The 23,359-nt window shown below is 39.5% G+C and overlaps 1 protein-coding gene across 6 annotated transcripts in view; it reads right to left on the bottom strand.

Annotated features, from left to right (window-relative positions):
• The window catches only part of znf800b (zinc finger protein 800b), a 30,347-nt gene extending 15,762 nt beyond the window's left edge, over positions 1-14,585 (bottom strand). For 3 of the 6 annotated variants that reach the window (XM_029462483.1, XM_029462479.1, XM_029462481.1), the window contains exon 1: positions 14,285-14,585. The gene's annotated coding sequence lies outside the window, so the exon portion shown is untranslated. The remainder of the gene's footprint in view (positions 1-14,284) is intronic. The other 3 variants (XM_029462480.1, XM_029462484.1, XM_029462485.1) reach the window with 3 other exon arrangements.
• Between the last annotated feature and the right edge of the window lie 8,774 nt (positions 14,586-23,359).

Below are 23,359 nucleotides of genomic sequence, written 5' to 3'. Positions count from 1 at the left end.
TCTACAACTACACGTTCTACAACTACACGTTCTACAACTACACGTTCTACCAACTACACCGTCTACAACTACACCTTCTACAAACTAACGTTCTACAACTACACGTTCTACAACTTACACGTTCTACAACTACACGTTCTACAAACTACACGTTCTACAACTACACTGTTCTACAACTACACGTTCTACAATCTACACGTTCTACAACTACACCTTCTACAACTACACGTTCTACAACTACACGTTCTACAACTACACGTTCTACCAACTACACGTTCTACAAACTACACCTTCTACAACTACACGTTCTACAACTACACCCTTCTACAACTACACATTCTACAACTACACATTCTACAAACTACACGTTCTACAACTACACGTTCTACAACTACACTTCTACAACTACACGTCTACAACTACACGTTCTACAACTACACGTTCTACAACTACACCTTCTACAACTACACATTCTACAACTACACGTTCTACAACTTACACGTTCTACAACTACACCTCTACAACTACACGTTCTACAACTACACGTTCTACAACTACACGTTCTACAACTACACATTCTACAACTACACATTCTACAACTACACGTTCTACACACTACCACATTCTACAACTACCAGTTCTACAACTACACGTTCTACAACTACACTTCTACAACTACACGTTCTACAAACTACACATTCTACAACTACACGTTCTACAACTACACATTCTACAAACTACACGTTCTACAACTACACATTCTACAACTACACGTTCTACAACACTTCTACAACTACACGTTCTACAACTACACATTCTACAACTACACGTTCTACAACTACACGTTCTACAACTACACGTTCTACAACTACACATTCTACAACTACACATTCTACAACTACACGTTCTACAACTACACATTCTACAACTACACATTCTACCTGCTGCATCACTGACACTTAAGGGAAAAGAGGGATAAGCAATAGTTACATTTTAAGATTATAAAAGCAAAGGAAGTGGACTTTGTGTTCATTTCCTTAACCCCAGTGGTGGAAAGTAACTAAGTGCATTTACTAAAGTACTGTACTTAAGCACAATTTGAGGTGCATTTTATGCCACTTTAAACTTCTACTTAAAACTATATTTTCAGAGAGAAATATTGTACTCACAATCATTTGAAATGATGATTTTACATACAAAACATATGATCAGTTTTTAAAATATGATCCTTTGTTACAGATTCAAAATAGTTCAAATGACCAGCAACCACAACATTAAAGTACCACATATAAATGCATCAATAACAACATTTCAATAGTATAATAGCATAACATTGACAGTACTAGTACTTCATCTTCCATATCTGTTGATGCGAGTGTCCTGGCAGGTTGGGGAGCATAATTATACTCTTCTGCATTTCAATGCAATACAAATACAATGCTGGAGTTATGTTTGTTTGCTGTTTTTAGACTATTACATCCACAAACAGCAAAATGATACTCCTGTGCTAAACTGTACACCCACAACCCATTTGTGTGCGACTACTTCATGAAAGCATGTATAATGCATTAGAAAACACGCAGTAAACATAGCGGCGTCGTGTGTTTACGAGCTGTAGAGTGCGTAGAAACCACTAACTGGATCTAAATATAAAAACTGAATTGAGTATTTCAAAAGGTCACTGTAACGGTCTCACACAATGCTAATGAGGCTGCTTGTCATATTGGTGGCAGCTGGACAATTAAACCAATGATACCTGTGCCAGTCAGTATGCTGCACACTATCCCTGTGTGCATTTAAAATTAGTTCTAGCCTTCCTAAAATAAACATTAATGCTAATGGATATGTGTTTTTCCCAGAGGACCTTACAGTGCCAGGAACACTGTTACTGCATACAAACAGTATGCGGATCTGCAATACAATCAAACAATTCATAACAAGTAGCTAACTTCATGCAAATAAGTAATATTGTAGTCAACATACTTATATATATATAAATACACACACACATATATATATGTATACGGACTGCATTTATATAGCGCTTTTCTAGTCTTTGCGACCACTCAAAGACACATACAACACATTTCAGTCTACCACACACGGTGCCACCTGCTCATCAGGATGATATGAAGTACAAACGGTTCTTCTGGGGAGACTTGAGAACTGAAATAGGTCGTCAGAGTTGGGATCCACATATATCCACCCTATTTCTGGTTTATTACTCTGGTATATAACTTACTTTTGACATATTAGAGAATAATAATAATAATAATAATAATAATAATAATGATAATAATAATAAATTGTATTTGTAAAGCGCCTTTCAAAGCTAAAAGCAATCTCAACTCTGCTTCTAACTCTGCCCAAAACACAATATGAGAAAAAAACACTATATATTTGAAAAAAATATTACATTGAAATCTGAGATGTCCAATGTCAGGATCGATATTTTAACCACTTTTCATCAGTTAGTATCCCTATTGGGCAATAAATTAAGATCCCTGTCTATCACAGTCTTAATATGAAAATGAGTCAATGAGCCCCTACTTATTAATCTTATGTTAATCACTATTGATAATAGTCCTAACCCTCAAAAAATAAATGTGTGCTTTATTCCATTATATTTATATTACAGCATCAATGGTGAAATAGCACGTGTTGCTGCCCTCTAGTGGCGGATTAAATTAAAACAGCTTGGTCCAAATCAGCCACCTGCACCTGACACCACACTGGTGCTCAATTCCACTCATTCAGTGTAACGTGCTTCAGCTGCACTATGACATGCAGAACAGCCCCACTGTTTTCTAATGTGTCACCCTTTGTCAAACCTATTAGCTACAGAAGGCCGGCATTAGCTGCCACCAAGGTTAGCAAACCAACTGATAACTAGTTATCAAGTAACATACCTGTCAATGCTCCCATTTTCCCCGGGATTATCCCGTATTTTTCCTTCTATCCCGTTTTCCTCCCGTTTAAATATTTTCCCGTAATTATCTCGTATTTCTAACCTTTCAAAAAAACAAAAATAGGCCTAATTAAAAAAAGTATAAATTGGCCTCCAGTAGAGCAGGTGGCAGTATTATGTTTAACATGAGCTGAAAAACGTTATCCACCAGTAAACACACAGAAGAAGAAAACAGGAACAATAACACAGAAGAAGACGAGAACATGATGAGAGTCACAGTGAACGGGAGATAGATGGAGATGCAGTTGTACCTGCCAAACAAGTTAAAACTTTATGCAAGTAACTAGACAAATGGGAGGAGACCTTCCATTATTTAATAAAAAGCAGAATCGGGCAAATCGTGCTTTTTGTAAAGTGTGTCATTCAAATATTAGCATCGCACACGGCAAAAAAAGCGATGTTCACCAGCATGAAGAATCGTCCAAGCACAAGCACGCACAGAAACATACACTGCCTCAATAATCAAAGTGGTGGATTAATTAGAGGAGCTGCAAGTGGCAGGTGCTTAATGCAGTTTGGGTATGACGTGCCACAGGTGTCCGAGACTTATGGAAATTTGGAACAAGCAGACAGAAACACCAAACTGAGCAGAATATGAGAAAGGGAAAGTGGCGTTGACCTTTGAATAACATCTCTTCCACGATTCTTCTGTGATTCTGGATTCTTTAGTAAATGCATTGACTAATAGCTAGAAATGATAATTGTGGCTTAAAATTATGGGAAAACTTTTTAAAAGATTTAAGAATGGTTTAAGAATCTTAAAGCGTACGCCTATACGTACAGTGAAGTCACATGACAACACTGATAGAGATAAGTGTGGTAGGAACGTCACATGCTTTCATGACACAGCCAATGTCATATACACAGCACAGGCATATCTCCACCTGGGTGTTTTTCTGTAGTTCCACTGGATCTCCAGCAGAGGGGGACAGAAGCGTGAACTGTCTAGTTGAAAAGTTTTGTAGTCTGCTGACGTCTCCAAAAGACCAGACACAGGGTTAAGGGGAACGCAGTCAGGGGGCCACAGAGGGGTTGCCCCAACACAAGGTATGTCTTCTTCATATAAAGGATGTGATTTCACAAAGGCATGCACCAGGGGCGTAGCTAGGTTTTCAAGTTTGGGTGGGCTTAGCCCAGAGGTGAGGTGGAGCTGTGTGCACCTGCATGGTAGTACAATCACCATTAAAGGAACTCAGATGGCATGATGATGGAGAAGTAAGTCTGGGAGTTTTGCACTGAGCAAAGCCACTACACACCCATCGTGTTTTGTGCTGGTCATCAATATATTAGTCATGTTAACCAGGTCCATGTTACCTGGCCTTAGTCATGTTGGCATGACTTAGGAGTAGGGTGGACTTCACATTCTCTAGGGGGGTCCGGGGGCATGCTCCCCGGGCAGAATTATTTTAACATTTTAAAGTGAATGGTATGCATCTGGTGCACTTTGAGAGCAACATTAAGATGCTAGATCTAATATAACTTTGTGGTCTTGGTGGTAAGGGGAGGGGGCACAACTCTCAAGACTAATATGAAAAATATATAAATCAATCAAAGTATAAAAAATACCATAACCAATGACAATTAAGTGAAGTATTTTCATTTTGAAAACTTTATTCTTCAAAAAGGAGCATGAGCCGGGAATCCCAGTTGTTTACATTTGGATGTGAATTTATATTTGTTTCTTACTAATCTTATACTTGCTAATCTCTGTGAACCCATGGGGTTGGGTGGAAATATAAGAATGTTTGCCCTTACTGTTGATGGTACTTGCAACTGTGAAAATAATAATACAAAGTTATTCAAAAAGAAGCTGAGATGGCAATAACTACAAAGCCATCCATCCATCCATCGTCTACCGCTTATCCGGGATCGGGTCGCGGGGGCAGCAGCTCCAGTAAGGAACCCCAATCTTCCCTTCTCCGGGCCACATCCTCCAGCTCCGACTGGGGGATCCTGAGGTGTTCCCAGGCCAGTGAGGAGATATAATCTCTCCACCGAGTCCTGGGTCTTCCCCGGGGTCTCCTCCCAGCTGGACGTGCCTGGAACACCTCCCTAGGGAGGCGCCCAGGTGGCATCCTTACTAGATGCCCGAACCACCTCAACTGGCTCCTTTCAACGTATGTTGAAAGGATAACTACAAAGCAACAGACATATTTTCTTCTTTAATTTATAATCATAAAAACATTGAATGATTGGAGAAAACACTGACACCAATTTCTAATAGGACACAGGTCCCCCTTGCCCAAAAGAAAGCACATTTACCACCTAAAATGGGCCTACGCCACTGGCATGCGCATAGATGGAGTTCTGCCTCGTAATTAAAGCAACCGTAGCACAGAGGAGCAGGTGAGCCGATTACATTTAAAAACACAATTATCAAATTATCTGCCCGAACTTTGTCAACACGAAGCCACAGTACCGTGAAAAGGCAAAGGGCCAGATTGCTCTAATTGCCTTGTAACAGGAAATTAAATAATTTCCAATAACAGCTGTGTAAATCATGTTATCACACAAAAGGTAATGGTGTAATGTAATGTAATGTAAAACGGTATGCTCCTTAACATAGAGGTATCACTGCGAGTATAATGAGTTTCTGCATGGAATTTAAGAACAAAAAAAACACTTCTGGCCCTGTGTTTTGTAGGCACTAAATCAGGACTCAAATATGGGTTTCACATCTATTTCAGTAAAGCTGCTTGAAGGACTAGCCAAGATATTGCTTACAATTGAGTGTGAAGAAGATGTGGGTCCTACATTTCAATCCAGAGTTTTCTATACCTACTCTAATGACTAAATCTAATGTGTTTAGTCAGACCTTAATATGATCTTTAGGCAATCTGACTGAGACAAGTCATTAACAGATATTACTGAGAGCAAAATCCCACGGTGAAATGATACAGCTACAGATTTATTAGATAATATTGTGGGAGGACATAATAGGCACAAATAGACAAGAGATCGTCAAGTGGCCCACTTTACCTGCGTGCCTGTAAATGTTGATGCGTCTGTTTTAAGAAGACCAGTGCACACTGTGTAGACAAGTCTGGTTACAATAAGACTTTACATTGTAGTTTGTTTTTTAGACTTCTGTAACACCTAATTGTTTCTTTCAAATTCACGATGAACCGTTCAAGAGCTGTGCAATAACAAGACTGCAGAGGCTACTTGCAGTGATGGAGCAGAACACACACACACACACACACACATACACACACCTGGAGTTGAGCCTCAAATGCAGGGGAGCAGACAAGGAAACGTCCAAACTAATTGTGGGTAATGAAAGTTGCTCTAAATGTATGTCGTACTAGTAGATTGTGTCGTACATAGACTTCGGCAGGATCTGACAGTAGTATCAGATTCTGTGTAAAAGATGAAGACACAGGAGACGCTGCAGGTGGAGACTGATTTGGGGACTTTGTTCCTGAACAATTTCTGAGCTCAGGTTTGCCTTGTTGAGGTTTAACTGTAATGAAGACGCAATTAATATAAACGGAACCATTAGATAAAAATAACTTATATTCTAGCAAAATTAAGAGCAGGGATATTAATGAATTATGCACCTTTGCAGGTTCTATTTATATCAGGTAGGGAGATTAACACTAGCCATTAACTATAATGGGAAATTAGGACTTTGACCGGAAAATATGTCTACCCAACCAACTACTGAAGTCAGGGGGAAACTGATTTAAAGGTTTCTTTTCTTTAACGAACAAAAGATCATTTTCATTGGTATAATACTCGAAGGGGATGATAACTCGAGTGGACTCATTCCTCGGTTAGTCCTCTCCTCTCCAAGCAAAAACCTCCCAGGATAAATCAGAGTAGTTTGCATGCACTCCTCATGTTGATGGGATTTACCCTCCACTGTCTAAAGACATGCAGCTCTGGTGGAACCTCTACATTGGTCGTATATGTGAGCGGGAGTTTGAGTGAAATTGACTTTTATGTGTTAGTCTGTTAGCGCTGTGGCCCTTGATGGCCTGTTGACGTGTTTTTCTTCTTCAGTGTTTCACAAAATGCAGGCTGGGAAACAATCTAACACCCTGTCATAGGAATAATCAGGTACGGGACATGCCTATGGATCAGAATTTTTCAAAACTGCACCTTTACAAAAGTCAGTGAGCTTCATGCAAGATGTTCATATTCTTATCCTAAACCTCTCTTACCTTTTTTTACTTTGTGACGTTTGCTCATACATGTGTTCCAAGTCAGATTCACCAAGAACTCCGTACTGCACAAACTAAATTGCTCGTTTCAGCCTGATGAATGTCACCTGTTTGTCAGTGTGTGTGAGTTTGTGATATCGTTATCTCTGATAATTATCCTAATCAAAAACGTTACCACTTGGTCATATTAGGACCCCTTTGTTGTATTTTGTGATATTAGAGATCAATAATAGTACAGCTGCCAACAATGTGTCATCAGAGCAGCGCTGTACAGGATATGTGACAATCATGGAGATACTAGACAAGAGAATATTGTGGCCTACAGGAGGTGATTTACAGTCGGGTGCAAACGAGGATGATTCTGGACAGTGACCCACATAAAGAACCTGAGGCAGCTGTTGGAGTCCATTTTACTGTCAACTAGTGCAAGTTGCTGTGCCAAAATAATATATATATATATATATATATATATATATATATATATATATATATATATATATAAATAAATAAATAAAATCTAAAAAACCTCAGTGAATTGGCAAGCCACAATGTTGATAATGAACAGAATATACGTTTCTCACACACACACACACACACACACACACACACACACACACACACACACACACACACACACACACACACACACACACACACACACACACACACACATTCTGAGTCTTATTTGAGTGTGTCGTGGCACCAAGAAGGTTGCAAATCCCAACCCAAGACTAACGGCAGCCTAATTACTTTGTGGAGAAATGTTTCATACAAACCTGACAAGTAGCCGCCTGCCGGTGCTGACCGAGGCTTAAACACCCCAGTGTGGACGACTGACTGAGAACACAACACATTCTTAACTCACTTCTAAAGAGGCTGTGTACTACAAAGGTTTAAAACAAACACATCCAGCCACACAAATTGGCCACACTAACACGAGGGACTCCCCCGTTTCCGTGGCAACAGACAGAAGTGGTTGGGAGTAGTGACTCCTGTTCTGACTGAGGTAATGAGATTGAAGGTGTCCTGGGCTCAAACTGAGGGTTTGAGGGTGGTTGGCCTCCACAGTCTATAGTCCAGCCCCTCATTCTACATTCCACACGCTGCTTACTGTCGGATGCTTTAAGTGTTGACAAATGAGACGTTCAAGTTTTATTCTGCGCAAATCAAAGTTTTTCTATCTAAACTAAATGACAAAATATGCTAAAGACTTCTCAGGACATTTTAAACAGACATCATATTCGGCTCCAAACTTAAATGTACTATTGTTCAGGTATTTATTATTTGGAAAGCATTAGGATTATTGATGTCCTGAGCTTTGATTTTAAGAAACAACACATGAACACATTTGCTTTATTGTTCTGGATATCCAATGATGTGCTGTGGACATGTGAGAGCCAATTATTCCCCGTTCTACACAAGCTCAGTAAGAGAAAAAACAACTGATTTGAAAATGGCCCCTTCCTTCCTTCCTCTTCATAGTACTTGATAGACAACTGTTGATGATCAGGGTAACACAGGGACAATACTCCTAATACTGCAGTAAAATAATAATTATATGAGCCTGACAATCCTAAAAGCTAAATCCATCATGGCTAAAACTCAAGAAATATGGCATTAACTTCTCTACTGCGTTCCAAAATTATCCCCCTGAACAAAATACCCACTATCTGGTTACTGCCCCGGCTTAATGATTCACTCCATCAGTAGCTATTTCAGTAAATATATCATTTCTAAATGTAGAACTTGGTGGTCCTGACACATTCTAAAGTTGTTTTCATGCACTAACCATTCTCAGAACAAATGCTACATCTTTGATCCTTTGCTTAATATTTCACAAATACACCTGATGATATCTTCTCCAATGTTACATATTTTATGAGCAAATATGTTTAAGTTTCATCTGCAGTGATAATCCATTGTGAAGTTTGTTCATACAAGTGAGAAATCAATTCAACAAAGCGCTTGCCTCTCTTATTTTAGGAGACAAATCCCCCTTTTCCCTCTCAACAAATGAGGTAAATTCATGTCAGTCGAGCAGAACTTTCTCGTCTGTAAAGCCTCAGCTTCTTTGCCGTCTACCCCATAAAGAAACATTAGCCTGTCATGTTTCATCATGGAAGAGTGTGCGTGTTTATACTGTATGCATAGATGTACTGTACTGTGTATGCTTTTAAATGTTGGTGTGGTTCTAGAGCCGAGAGATGTGTACAGTCTGCAATCTCCACTGCCTTCTCGTAGTTATTTCCGATGGCTGTGTGGAGGCGGAGGACTTCCACCTAATGGAAGGACACTACACTCCCTGACGTGATGCTGACTACTGGCAGAAAGACACACCAGTGAAACTACCACACCACAAGAAAGGGTGGGAAATGCCGTGGGATACTGACAGAGTTCCCCTGTGCAATACAATATGCCTTTGTTTTACCACAGTGTGGATGACAAACAAATGTGCTTAACATAATAACTAACTGATGTATTTAACATCTGGGAAAATAAATGAAGCATAACCTAAATAAAATGCCAATTGCAGAAAACACTACACCGATTCACAAATATGATTGTCTGATCGTACTGCCGGTGACTTGTAATATCCTATATGACAACATTAATGGATTTGTGCTCACGGACACACACAGGTGATTTCACATGCAAACACATACCAGTTGTGCATGATATTCCCAGTGTGGGTACATCACACTGCTGTGCTAGGAAAACTCCCTAACATGAATCATTCTGGAGAACAAATCCTTCTCTGCACTGATTTCTTTGCTAATTAAATACCTGAGGAGTGCACACACACACACACACACACACACACACACAGCAAATTTAGTATCTACACAAACTTCATTGCTCAACAAAGCTTGCTAGACTGAAACATATGCAGTTTTAGGGTCTGCAAGAAGCTCCACTTGTTTTTCTGTGATAACTTTCATCATCCAATCAAGCCAGAACACACTTGGTGGCAGGACAGCAGGTACCCAAACAGTTAGATGTGGCTATATTTGCTATTGGATCTTCAAAACCAGATATGAAAAGAAACTTCTGCAAAGCACATTGTGATGTAGTTTGATTCAAAGCAGTCTGGAGCTACATAAAGAGTGCAGCAGCAGAGTGTGGAGAAGAAACAATGACACAGATTTAAATAAATATAGAGACATGTGGAAATGCATAATACCCATTTTCAGGCCAGGTGTGGATGAGCAGCCAATGATCTTTGAAATCGAGCCAATTAAATCACATGTAAATGTATAAATAAGCACTGTATATGGTTATGTCAACATGAAAGAAGAGCAGCATTTCCTGTGATCTACAAAGATTATTTTATAAAACCCTATCAACTGAGAATCCCACCCTGTAATGATATCAGACTGTGATGATAAGTGATCTTCTCCCAAGTAGTTGGAGCATGCTTTGTCACAATGGGCAGAAAGTTGGCCTTTGTTGACATGTCAAGCTGAGCTGAAAACTCAGTGTTCACCTTCACCACTGACACAGCAAGACAACTGTTTAGCTTAGACTGGTGTACTTACTAACTGGTGTGTGAGCCCTCAACATGTATGGTAGCCATCTGTCTTGCCGATAATAAGACTGAGCAACAGTAGTTGACTTACTTATTGATTGGCTGACACTGATGTTCTGGTTGCTTGACTGGGTGGATTACCCTAACGCGTGTCTCCGTTTGCCTTACTAGTGGCTGTTTATATGACTGGCAGATTAATGGGTTTGTTGATGGACTTAATTTAACACATTGGTTTGATAAAATGACTCAGTGACTGAACACAGCACTACATCATTAAACTGACTGAATCATACAGTGACATCATTAAACTGTTGCAGTCAACAGCCACTCTAAAAAACAATGACACCTGGGAAACTTTCATCAGGGATAAGAGCCAGGCAGTTTTAGCTGCTGTTCTAATAAAAATAATAATCTCAGGTTGCTATAACCTAAATTCGCATGAGATGATGGGAGGGTAGCTGAGGCTGTCAAAAGGCTTACCTATAAAGTATTTGAAATATGCAGGCCAATTCCGTCAACTTCAGGCCAATCTATCTTTCCATTTTATTTGAGTTCCGTATAACCCACTTTGTTACCTGCCCTAGTTACCCATTCATATTCCTCATCAAGGTTAGACTGGCCATCTCTGTTGTGGCAGAATTACTCATGTACTGTGATGTAGCGGTTAGAGGGGGTGATGGTTATGGGCCTGATCCGAACAGATTCACTAACTTTACAACACATGCTCAGTAGAACCAAGTTTACAGTCAAAAACAACATATCCTAAAACTAGAAACAATATTGTGATGGGATGACACCAGCCACAACGCTGAATCGGGCCAGGGGCTTCAAGTGTGGGGGCAAAAGACAAACAAATAAACACATGGTAAAGTATGCTACAGTGCACGTCTCCAAACCACATCGTGCCATCATGACACAAACACAGACACACAAGGTGAAAACAATCCCCTTGTCGCTGTCGCGGCTCGTAATAACAGCCACATACAGGTTCAAAGTTGCACCAATGAACCTTGAATTGAACATTAAATTATCAAAGATAAAAATAGACCATAGCAGCAGGGCTGTCTGACTCAGGCAGTCTGAGGTTAACCATCATCTGCAGCTTTAAATTTAGGACATGAAGGGGACCCTTTAAATCATTTAAAATAAAATAAAGTGCATGCAAACATATAGCATAGCAACATAAAACATATTTAGACAAGATAAGAATATATGTCTAATTTATTGGCACAAATTAAATGTAATTATTTAGTTTAATTCATTTTTTTATTCATTATTTTAACAGTAACAATGCTGCAGTTGAACATAATTAAACATTTTAGTCATATTGTCTAAAAGAGTGCTTTGATACTTTAATACTTACAGTTATCACGTCATATTGTTAGAAGAATCAATTATATTAACAATCAACCAGTATAATTGATAACAAATATATAGATATACATGTATATATTACATCTTTCTCCCAAAATACAGGCCTATAAATGATTTCAATGCTGACTGAATCGGCACTTTCTAGTTTGAAAATGTCAGGACTTCCTGTGTTGTGAATAAGTTCTCTGAGCTCTGGTGGATGAGACCATGCGCAGTGCCCAAAAGCGCAACAGCAACAAATAAAACGTTCATGGATATAAACGCCCTGCTCATCTCCATACCAGAAACGCATGGCGCGCTGTGGATGTAACAAACACGACGCGAATGTGTATCCAGTGTCCGAAACATAATCCAACCGTATTCTCTTCGCTGTTAATAGAGGTTTTACGGGCATATCATCACGATCCAGTGGAAAGACATGTATCCACACACGAGCGACTCCACAATAGCCACATGCACCGAGCACCATGAGGGAAGGACCGGACGGACATACTCCTCTCCGGCTGGCCTGTCGAGCCCTGAAGCAGCTTTAACCAGTGTGTGTACGCATCCACTTACGCATCCCGGGCAGGGCGAAGGAAACCTAACCATCCCGAATAAACTGTGCGATCTTCCGCGTTGATACAGAATCCTAAATCGGTGCACTACTGGAGAGTGGAAGCGCACGGCGGTAGTTGCCGCCCGGGTCCGTGTCTATTGGTTCCCTTTCAGCTGGGGCAGCGTCAGCACAGTCTCCATTTGCAACTCCATCGCCCCCCATGGGCGTGCGAGGCCGCGGGCTGTGACGCAAATGGCACTGGGTGATTTGCAAATTACATATCTTCCTAATTCAGTGTCGTCGCCTCAGGGACTGGTCCAATTCACCATATATTACACACAAATGTCATTTTCGATGGTGGGTAACGAGTAAATAAAGGCGGATGAGCAGTTCGCTCTACGGGGATGCGGTTGCATAACTCAGGAAACTTAATAAAAATGTGCACGGAGCGAGCGATGTGCAGTGTCCAAAGCTGATGTGTTGTCGTTGTTTCGATTTGATCGTGATGGCCTGTACCATAACACTCAGTACACGATCAGTCCTCGACTTTTGGTCACAGGAGGAACCAAGCAGAGCGTATACACAGGGAACCGAGTGGCCTCGCTATGGTGGATGTGTGGTGGCCAGTGCTAGGACGCATGCACGTAGCTGACGGGGAAAGACAGGACAGCCGGAGTGGGACTTAGGACCGCATTCATAGGCCATAAAGGGCCCGCATGAATACTATTGTGCTCTTTTATCCAAGAGTCCCCAACTATTTACAAAAGGTTGGCCAACACACACAAAAAAATATCGCGGCGAAATGGTGGCGGCGGTTACAGCAGCTGCCACTGTGCTCTGCGCAAAGCAGCAACACAATCATTGCGCAGCGCTGGACTTCCCCAGTTTTGTGCAAACTATGTGATTCGTCCATAATACTTTTATTTGTATCTCATTCAGGCTGTCCTCGTCTAGCAAGCAGCGAACCAGAGCGCAGGGCAGCCGCCGATCTCATGGCACGATTTGCATCGCCCCCATTATCCCAGAAAATCTCTTTTTACACGGTTATATTGTCAGGCTAAAAACAATATTTTGAGCAACAATGGGACAGCTTGACTTGATCAAAGGAAAAGCCAAGTACAAAATGCACCTTTCACGCCGTAAAAGAGAGGCCCCTCATAACGATTGCAGCATGGCAGGGGAGTGCGGCGTAAAAACGAGATAACCCGAATAAAATACAAACAAAGACAAGGTGCAGTGCTCCAAATATTACGTCCATCACCACCCTGGTAACAACACTAAACCATTCGTGGTCATTTGGATTAGCATGAGGCCCGCGAGGATGGCATTATTATGAATGTAAAACGCTGCGTTTTGCGGCTCCGTGCCACCTTTTCCAAGAAGCAGCTTGGCGCACAGGACCGGTGACCCTTCCATCTTTGCGCGTCCTTCTATCGAGCGAAATCATGAACTATTTCGTGTTTTGACCATTTACTATTGAATACAACACATTGTAGTAGGTAATTTCATGTTTGAGGCTGTAAACGCTACATGTAAAGGCTGCTACAAGTCTCTGAAACTATTCCTCTCCCCACCGCGGCCAGGCAGAAACAAGAGGGCGATGACGCCATTTTCTGCAAAAACAACCATGCTCGGGAAGCCAAAGCGAAGGAGGTTTAACCCGCTCCGCAGCCCTCTAGTCTCGCTGAAACGCTTTAAAAACAAGTCCTTACCTTGTATCGGTTGGATGAGTGGTGGAATAGTGTGTTTGAAGAGGTAAAACTCCGCGGTTGTAGCTACTTCGAGTCCGGAGATTGTTTATTTCGCCTCCCAGCGTCCCCGGATCACTCTGAACAAGTTCGTCTGCGAGCCGCTGTCTTTGTGCACCCAGAGGAGCCTCTCAGCATTAAACCAGTCTCTGCGCAAAGGTGCACCCTCTACGTCCAATTTTAGATAGAAATGTAGGCACTTTAGGGCGACATTGCGAAAAAATTAAGGATTAAACGTATTTCGATTAAGAAATGTTTGATTATTTTCCAGCTTTTAACGCAAAGGACACGGTTGTAGCGCTGATTTATCCCCCAAAACGCGCAACCTTTTGAGGACACAGAGCTCTCCACAAGAGTCCACGACGCAAACGCAAAAATAAAACAGGAGTGGATACACCCTCTCAAAACTTAAGAGACTACAACTGATAAATAGCCTTTTGTATCATCAATATAATACAATACGTAGTCAATCGCCAGAGTAACAATCAGACTAAAGGTGAAACTCTGAAGAAATGTGTGGCCTAAAGTAAATGGCATTTACTCATATAGAAATATACACATTGCGTATATTAGGCCTATATAATCCAGGGGGTCACAATTTCTCCAAAAAGAGGATTCACAAGTAGACACACGCTGAACAATAGCGTTTGGTTCAATTTTCTCCGAGAAACCACATCTGATAAGTTAATGTCCCTTGTTTGGATAGGCTATACGCTATCATAGAACATACATATTATATTTAACTTGTTCAACATCACTTCCTGTACTGTGTAAAAGAGTATATGGAAAGAAGAGTAAATGAGCTATTCCTCATCTGGATGGGGACCCACCTAAGTCCCTCATTGAACCTCTAACATAACTTCTGGCAGATTCATCAGAATGCTGATTCCAGTGGTTTCAGTCTCATTTCAAAATCCCGTAAGCGTAAATACAGAGCAAGAGAAGGCCAAAACAAGTACCACTGAGTCGATCAATAGATGACAAAACAGACTCGTTTTGGCCAATTGTGAATATTGTTAGTCTACCATTAATTAATATTTACTATTTGTTGTAAGGTATGATCACAATGTTCACACTGTGATCAAACAACTCCCCTGCAAACAATCGTAGAATCATTCAAAAACATTGACATTGTTCCTAATGTTTGGCAAAAATGAAGGTAGTGATAAGTTAGTGGATTCTTAACTACAATAAAACCTCTAATGTACCGGCTAGCCATGCTGCTAATGTGAAGCTAGCTAAATCAATTTAGCAGTAGCAGAGGTGTGTTAGCTTAATAATTAAGTCCAATAACAGTTTAGCCTCACTTAACGTTACTTGTCCCTCACAATAACTTCCCCTTACTTCTATTATATATATAATGTACATGTGCCCAATGTTTTGTGATAGTCTATCTTAATTAAGAACTGGTGTGGGAATATTTTAGCTGGGATAACATCGACTCTGTCCCATTTCTCACCAAAGCTAGCTAAGCTAAGTGCTAAGCTTAAGTGATTGAGCGCAGCATCAGCTAAAAACATAGGTTAACGTAAGCACTGGTTTTTTTTGTCTGAGAGGTGGCGCTGCTCATCGGCTAATTTTTTAGAGCCATAATTACTTGAATTTTAATAATAACAACAGCATTTGTGGACACAAAACAGTTTACAAAGAAATGTAACTTCATGCAAAGACAGCTAACACTTACCTTGTTTCCAGGTTATTGAAAAGAAACTTGTATATCCGGTCCATTATTTAATTATCAACTGAAATGGAGATGAAATTTGAGTTATGTCAAAGATATGCACGCAATTGAAAATTTACTAAACAACTTAGCTAAATATTAATGCACTAAGTAGAGTAAAGTAAACATGGTCCATAGAATAACCAAAATAGTAAGCAAACGTTAGCTAGCTAATGTATTAACTATGTTTTCTGTGTTTAATGAGAAAGTATTAGAGAGGGGAGCTAATTAGGGGCAGCTGGCTCAAACACTTTACATGTAAAGTGATGGTGCAGGTGGGGTGAGGAAGCTGAAGTTAGGCTGGGGTGGTGGTAGCTACTGTGGGGTGGTGGTGATGGAGAGGAAGATGAAGAGGAGGGAGTAAAAAGGGGATTTGCAGTGACCTGATAAACGTTTTCTAAGTAAGAAAATGACAGATATGGAGTGAACTGATAGGATAAAAGACTCAAACTATATAGTTTATAAAACCTTTTAGTGCATTAGTGAAACGGTGTGTTACCATAGTTTTGTAGAAGCTATAAGTCATCTTCTCTGTAAAACATGACATCTCATGGGCTACTTTTCAAATTATGAAAGTGAAATAAGTTAGTATACAACCACTAAATATAGGCTTAGGTATCAGAGTATTGAAAAGTGATACAACAGTATAATATAGTAATTTCACATGAAACATTTTACACAGTAATACAAGATTTTAAGGTTCATTTTGTGTAGTCTAATTTTCATTGCATAATGAAATGCAGGTTTAAATCCCTTTATGCTAAATAGGAAAATAATTAATGGTGATAGTAGGCTACTTTAACAAAAGCAATATGTTCTAGTTCGATAACATATGGGAGCTATCGTTTGTTGTATCAAAAAAAATGTTTGTTTCGTCAAATTTATCAGAAATGGTCAGAAGAAATCGAGAACTTACAGTTTGTGTACTTACCATCCAGAGCACTATGTCACCCTTAACCTGACCAGAGCTCTGTGCCCAGTTGAGATTTGGTATCTGGCTGCTGCTGGCGGTGGAAACCGGACGCTTCAACTCAATTCCAGAGGCGAATGAAAAGTGTCCCCTGTGTGAGAGGTCTAAAATTCGGAGTACTTTTTGTTCTTTTGCCCATTATATCACAATCTCAGATACAGGCTTTTACTTAAAATGTCTGCAGGATGTCCAGATTGTTATTCTTCTTCTCAGATGTGCCTAATTTCGTTTTATAACTGTAATATCTAAAGAGATGGATTGTGTTCATATTTGCTGTTGACATTGTTTGACATGCATGGAGTTGTATTTTGTTCTTTTGCTCTCTCTTTTGTATGTTTTTAGTGACTTGTAAGCCCATATGTGCTAGGCACCTTTTGACGCTATATTGTAGTATATTAATACAATAATAAAGTATAATATTAGGTCACAGTATAAAGAAATAGAACAAGTAATGCACTTTATTTTATTTTCATATCAGAGATGAAGAAGAAAGGATCAGGTTGCTCTTGACGCAGATGATTAGGATCATGAAGGGTACTGCCCACGTTTGTGTTTCTGTTTGTGCTTAACAAAATATATTTAAAAGAAAATGCAAATGAAAGACATTTACAAAGAAAAGAAAATAAGACAAGACAGTAGATGCTAAAATATATAATTGAAATATAAATAAAACAGAGACCATTAAGAATAACAATACTTACATTTATTGGCTTTTCCATACTATTATTACTAGTTATTACCATTTTGTTTTACTTCTAAAGTATGTTATACTATTTGTTTGGTAACTCATTTGTATGGGCTTATAGTGATTCAGGACAGCAGGGTGTCATTAAACCATTTGACAGCATCTTACCTTGGATCCAGAGTAAAACCCTACCTGGTAACTCATTTTAATGACTAAACTGCATCAGCTAAGTGGGTTAAAAATACAAAAAGTAAACACATTTAAAATCAAACTGTAATTAAAACCTGACAGAGATTGAGTTAGAGCATATAGTTTTAAAAGGTGTCCCACTTTAACAAAGCTGCTATCCCATCCTACCAGAACAGTTTAACATTTGAATTTGGACAAATTATGAACAGATTGATGTGTTGCACATGTTGTAAAAGTTCCTTCTTCGACATCTAGAGCTGTTCATTAAAAAAATATTTAATTTAGCCACCAGGTTGGGCAGCACTTGATGTGCAGAATGATACAAAAATGTTCCGCGTATCCACAATACATCCTACAAGATCTCTACAAGAAACACACTCACTGAATGCAAAGTGGGTGGAAAGTGGGGGAATTTGAGAAGTTCTATAAGTTATAATCCCTGGCAGCTCTTTCCTTTAGGCTCATGAGAGCGCTCAACAAAAGGTGCCCACCACTATCGGCTATACACAATTAACTAAAGCACCAGCATTATTCCATTATCATAAGAATGCTGTTTGCAATGGGGGGAGAAACTCCTCGGCATTCATGGACGTCGCCCGAATAGAGCCGAGAGCTTTTATCTTCTCAATTACATGCAGGCTGAATTTATCACAGAACCTAGTGACATGTTTGGACACTTTTTTTTGTGGATGACAAATAATTTGTTTATAATGGTCATTTAAATAGCCTGTTTATAATTGCAGCATGGGCTACAAGTGGGCCTTATTTGGAGGGACTGGTGAAGATGCAGGAGATTAGAGTACAACTTGATTCCAGTGGGATCCACTTAATAAAATACAAACAAGATGAACAGATTAGACTGAACATATCTTTTGTTTCCCATCCTCCTCAGTTGCGTGATCGCCGCCGTGATTATGAATTCAGTGGACGACCTGTGCAGTAATTGTTCATCCCAGCAGGAGCATGTGAATAAATGAAGACTTAAAGAGGGTCGTTCCTTACTTTGAGGTTAACATCATTTGTTCTGCTTTGCATTTCTTCCTGAGTGCTTCTCGTCTGATTTGCTGTCGTGTTAGAGGTAACTGACCACAAGGTGTCAATGTTGTTGGGAATGTGTTTGTATGTAATTTCAGTTCATTAATATAAAAAGGCACAGAGGAAAGCAGCGGGTAGAAAATGACTGCTGGATGTCATGCTCAAATAAATCTAATTGGATGTAGCGATTTGTCTGGAGAGCAGTAATAGATGGCAGTCGAGCCATCTGTACATGTAACTACTGCCACTGCCTCAGTGCCAAAGCAGTCTTTACACAGGCCTCTGTAAAATGTCCTAAAACTGCCCAACATAATATTAACAGTGTGTTTCAGGCTGAATCTGTCCTCTTAAATTATATTTGGAAATGGTGTAGGCATATGAGTGACACTGTGCTGTTCAGTGTGATCATGAAAAAATAATGCCGCAGCTCCTTTTGTGGTAGAAACTCTCACAAACATCAGCCTCAGATGCTAAATGTTTGGAGCAATATGTGGGGCTATGCATCGAGGCACTGACCCCGACCATGCAGTGTTGTGAGTTTGGGCATCTTTTACTTTTAAACTGAGATTTAGTTTCTTTCGGACCTTTGTCACATGCCGTCTCCTATCCTCAGATAAGAGAATTACCATGAAAAGGATCAAATGCGTGTCAAGACTCACAGGCCATTATGAAAAATTTGACTGTTGGGACTGTTCATATCAATCAAATGGCTCATAGTTTGCAGCCTTGACATGTTTTCACACAATCTCCCCAAACTAAACTCTCACAAACCAGAGAAAGACATCAACACTTAGGTTCATGAGAGACTGTGATCATGACATCTATCTATTGGGCCTGTTTCAAGAAGTTGTCAGGATCGCTTTTTTGAGTAAAACGTTGAAGGACTAGTGTAAAGAGACCTGTAACTCAGTGAAGCTGTGTCATAAAAACAGCCCCAGGAGGCTGCTGTCATTAAGCAACTGTATAGTCAAAAGCTGCCGAATGATTGCATGAGATTCTACACTAAACTCCAGGGACTGATCAGGATAATCTTTTTGGCAGACTAAACATTGACATACAGCAAATCCATTGAGGTTAAATTGATTAAAATGTTGGATCAGGATATGCAGTATATACAGTATATTTGACAGATCTCTGAAAAGCAGACTCAGGGTTCAGGGTTTGCTCTACAATTGTTTTACAGATTTTTAAGAAGGACATTTAAACTTGTATACTAAGTAACATTTGAAAGAAGAAATAACAATCTTACACTTAGGAATGAAAAGTTGGTGTAAAGTAAAAGCAAAGTAATAGATTCCCTCCGATAATAGCGACTTGTCTTTAATCTGACGGAAATTGATTTGAGCTTGGACGCTTTTTGTTGATGTGTGTTTCTTTCCTATATGCATTTAATTTTGCTGTGATTGTCAAAACATGTGTGAAGTAAAGAATTTGTAATTGTTTTCTGTAAATCAGACCTGGCTGCCAATAAAAAATGTTTTTAAAAAAAAGAAATTAAGAATTCATGAGCAGTGAAATGCAGTCTTACTCAATGTTACAGCCTTACTGAACGCTAGTCTATGTGGTTTAATCAGTCACTGCCTTTTTTTATTTATTTTTTTAACAGTGGACGCAGTTCAGCAAAAGTTTAATAGTCTTGCTCTAAAGTTTATTACAAATATTATAGTGCTAAAATAGTATTTCCCATCTGTTTGCAATCAGCTGCAATCTCTCCATCATCAGTCATGTGTCTTTTTCTTGACTTTCTAAATCGGTCTCTAGTCTCCAGTCTCTGGAGTTCCACAGTCACATTGTGACAAGAAGCTCTTGTAAGGGTCGAACAAAAGACAATTCTTGTCTGTTGATAAAAAAAGATCAAAGAAAGATAAATAATGCCAGTTTGGTGTTAAGGAATCAGTGATTTTGTACTTAACGCAATAACTGACAGACTGTATGGACAAGACATAAGACAATAAAAGTGGTTAAGTGGATAAATCCAGATAAATGCTGCGCTCCCTTTCTGAATTAATCTAATGTGCATTAAACGTAGCAGACAGGAAACCGGTAGCTCCTGCTAGCTTTGTACATTTGTGTGGAACTACTTTCCTGCAAAATCTTAAGTTACAATCACAGACTGAATAAATATCAACATTAACTTAAAGTTACAATCTCTAAGATCTCCGTTTTGTTCTCTTTGGCGGCACCTATGGCGATAAGTGGTAATTGCAGGTGTGTTTTTGGATCTCACTTCCCAGCGATCTAAACCAGGAGTCTTCAATAGGAGGTACTGCAGGGGGGGTCGCGAAATTGTTTGTAGATAAAGCAATTCAAATAAAATAAAAATTCACATTCCCTCCTCCGCTGTACTTCGTGAAGTAATCCGTGAGTTCACAAGACAAACACACACATCTCGTGGATTTAAATACAGAACAATGAGTCAAAACTTTGGCACACTTGTTACATGGTAACATGTTGCTAAAGTTTGGACGAGACTGTTCAGTATCATAATAAAAATGCATTAATTAATCCTGACCTTCTTAAAAAAAATAAAGATGCGCAGTTAATAAGGACGAGCAAAAAAGCACAGGAGAGCGTACACGGGCAGTTGAGGAAATGTCTCCATTACTGCAGGCCGTGACTTTTCATTTAGTTGAGTGGCCGGCGAGAGCAGAGGTGAAGTCTCAGAAGTCCACTTTCCACTGTAAACAAGAACATCAAATGAGAAAAGCTGTGACATAGCACCACAGAACAATCTACGCTCCCCATTGTATCCGTTTTACAGCACATTACCAGATGTTGTCTATGTTGGAGTTGCATCATGAAAGAGTCACTAAAGAGAAATTCTCTCACCGTCGTCCTTGGTGGTCAAAGTTAAACGGTGAGATGCTGAATGTGTACCAGACGTCAGACAGTATTTCTAACTAATAAGCTGGTAGCTAATGAGCAGTGTTTAAGAATGGAATGGAAAATGAGCTCAGCTCCCGCTACAAGCACCAAGAGGGACTCCTCAAAGATCACTTGTTATGCACTTAATTGTGTGCTGCACAAAATATGTTTTTGCTTTAATTTCCTCGGCAATGTAGGTGATTTTCCTGCTGAGCAATAGTGTCAAGAGAACAAGTGCTTTTGTGTTATCAGCCGTTAGAGCTGGACCTTAACCTTGCAAGTCATCCTTCTGTGGAGGAGAAGCTCCAGAGTCCCAACCCAATATCTCCTCTTTCCCTTTACTTTTTAATCACAAAGGTTCTGCTTAGATTACACTGTGTTGTTTTAATTCTATACGGATTACTGTGTGTGGTGTTCAACTCAACCTGACACTGATTAGTAAAAATCGAAAAGTGTCTGAATGAGGCTGCAACTAATGATTATTTTCAATAAAATGTCCATCCAAGGTGATGTCTTTAAATGTCTTGTTTTGTCAGTTTAAAACCCAAAGATATACATTTTTAATATGAGGAAAAACAAATTCCACCACAAAGAATAGGTTTTAATAATAATAACTGCATTTGTTACACAACCCTGTGCTGTCCAATGCCTATAAATTGTCCTTAGATGAAAAGCAGGAAATCTGGAAACAGTATTTTCTGCCATTTTTGTATGAAAAACTGCATCAGTGATGATTCCATTATTGGAATAGTTGTTGATTCTGTCGACTAATGGATAAATTGACTAGTCATTGCTGCTCTAGTCTTTATGGCGCTGCAGGTCCCTTTAATTTATGTGATAAGCTAAATGCTAATTGCGTGTTAACATTCTAACATTGGCTACTTAGTACATACAGTTCAGGTGAGGCTGATGGGAATGTGAACACATTTATATTTTGAACTGATGACGGTGCTGAATGAAACATCAGGGGGAATCACCAAAAGTGATTAGGATTGATCTACTGCCATGAATGTCTGCACAGGAATTTAAGGACAATCCATCCAATTATTGTCAAGCTACTTCACAAAAAGCCAAAAATGTCAACCTGCCGGTGGCACTACGTTAGAAAGGTCAGGGGATCGCCACAGGCAGGAGGATTGATCTTCTTCATCCAATAGTTGCTGAGATGTTTCAGCCAGGATACTGGGGAAAAAAAATCATGAAAACAAAAGTGTCAAAAGGTCACACAGACAGGGCTCGGCAAAGTTCAGCGTTTTCAATAATGAAAATGGCAATTACAGATGTATCTGGTAAGAAATGTAAGCACAACATACATAATTGAAGCTGCTTGGACAACCACAGAAGATATCATGACAAAAATATCAATGATCATGAGTTCCTTACACAGAAAACACTCAACATGTACAAAACTAGCCGGTCAAGTTGCAGTTAACAATCACGTCTGTCCAAAATGTCATCACTTTATCATTTTCCTCCTATTCGAAATGTGTAAGAATTCTTGAGTTTTTTGAGGTCACAGTGACCCTGACCTTTAAAAACCTAAAATCAAATCAGTTCCTTTCCTTCCAATTCAAA

This window comes from Cottoperca gobio, chromosome 23 (genome assembly GCF_900634415.1).
Source record: "Cottoperca gobio chromosome 23, fCotGob3.1, whole genome shotgun sequence".
Classification (NCBI taxonomy): Eukaryota; Metazoa; Chordata; class Actinopteri; order Perciformes; family Bovichtidae; genus Cottoperca; species Cottoperca gobio.
This window is presented reverse-complemented; position numbering and strand designations above follow the sequence as displayed.